Source organism: Vicia villosa, unplaced genomic scaffold (assembly GCF_029867415.1).
Source record: "Vicia villosa cultivar HV-30 ecotype Madison, WI unplaced genomic scaffold, Vvil1.0 ctg.002659F_1_1, whole genome shotgun sequence".
In the NCBI taxonomy this organism is placed as follows: Eukaryota; Viridiplantae; Streptophyta; class Magnoliopsida; order Fabales; family Fabaceae; genus Vicia; species Vicia villosa.
The window spans coordinates 183812-185334 of record NW_026705996.1 but is presented as its reverse complement, the minus strand read 5'-3'; the positions used below and the strand labels follow the sequence as shown (position 1 = coordinate 185334).

At 42.0% G+C, this 1523-nt stretch overlaps 1 non-coding gene across 1 annotated transcript; it reads left to right on the top strand.

Moving 5' to 3' along the window:
- The first annotated feature begins 1178 nt into the window (after positions 1-1178).
- Positions 1179-1285, top strand: LOC131639496 (small nucleolar RNA R71). The gene has a single exon (XR_009294976.1). It is a non-coding gene; the product is annotated as a small nucleolar RNA R71 (small nucleolar RNA).
- The last annotated feature ends 238 nt before the right edge of the window (positions 1286-1523 follow it).

The window sequence follows — 1523 nt, the reverse complement described above, 5'->3', positions numbered from 1 at the left end:
CCTCGAGTTTCTTTTTGTTCGATAGAATTTCTTTTAAGAATTTAGCATACGAAGGCATCTGAGTTATAGCTTCTGTGAAAGGTATGGTTATGTTTAATTATTTCAGAAGTTCTACAAATTTTTTAAATTGCGCTTCGGTTTTAGATTTAGCTAATCTTTAAGGGTAAGGAATTGGTGGCCTATAAGGTGGTGGTGGAACATAAGGTTTTTCTTTTTCAGGTTCCACTTCGGTGTTGTTTTCATTTGTTTTAGCAGTTTGATCATTAGTTGGTGTCTTTTTGGTTTCCTTTGGCTCTTGTTGTGACATGGGTGCGTTTTGAGTCCTAGGATCGATAGGTCCATCGTAATTCGTTCCACTTCGCAGTGTAATCGCGTTCGCAGGTCCTTTAGGATTAGGTTGTGGTTGAGCAGGAAACGTGCCAGCAGGGGCAGCAGTAGGTGCTTGTTGTTGAGCTACTTGTGAGATTTGTGTCTCTAGCATCTTGTTATGTGTAGCTAAAGCATCTACTTTGTTTGATAATTGTTTTAGTTGCTCACTATTATGAATGTTTTGATTTAGGAAGTCTTTGTTGGTTTGTTGTTGGGAAGCTATGAAGTTTTCCATCATGATTTCTAGATTTGACTTCCTAGGGGCGTTTGGAGCAGCTACAGGCGCTTTTTGATAGCCAGGTGGGACAGCAGGTGCTTGTCTAGGCGCGTACAACGCATTGTTGTTCTTATACGAAAGTTTTGGATGGTTCTTCCATCCAGGGTTGTACGTATTAGAGTAAGGGTTTCCTTGAGTGTAGTTTACTTGATAAGATGGAATACCAGTCAGGAGTTGACATTCGGCAACAACGTGTCAAGTTAATCCACAAATCTCGCAGTTAGGTGCTACAACAGCCGCGGTGGCTGAAGGAGTGATGGTTAAGTTCTCGATCTTTTGAGTTAAAGCGTCTACTTTAGCGTTAACGCGGTCTATACCACTTACTTCGTACATTCCTCCTTTGGTTTGGGCTTTCTCTAGAGCAGCTCGTTCTCCTCCCCATTGATAATGGTTTTGTGCCATGTTTTCTATGAGGTTGTATGCTTCATCATGGGGTTTATCCATTAGAGCTCTGCTAGCCGCGGCATCTATAGTCATTTTAGTGTTATAAAGTAGACCACCATAGAAAGTATGGATGATCAGCCATGGTTCGAGTCCATGATGAGGGCATAGTCTAAGCATGTCCTTGTATCGCTCCCAAGCTTCGAAGAGTGATTCGTTATCTTTTTGGGTAAATCCGTTGATTTGCCCTCTTAGCATAGCAGTTTTGCTAGGCGAAAAATATCTAGCTAAGAATACTCTCTTTAGTTCGTCCCATGTAGTTATGGAATTAGAAGGCAGGGACTGAAGCCACGCCCTAGCTCTATCTTTCAAGGAGAAGGGAAAAAGGCGTAATTGAATAGCTTCGGGGCTAACGTTGTTAGCTTTGACAGTGTCGGCATATTGCACGAACACAGATAAATGGAGATTAGGATCGTCCGCAGGGCTTCTAGAGAAT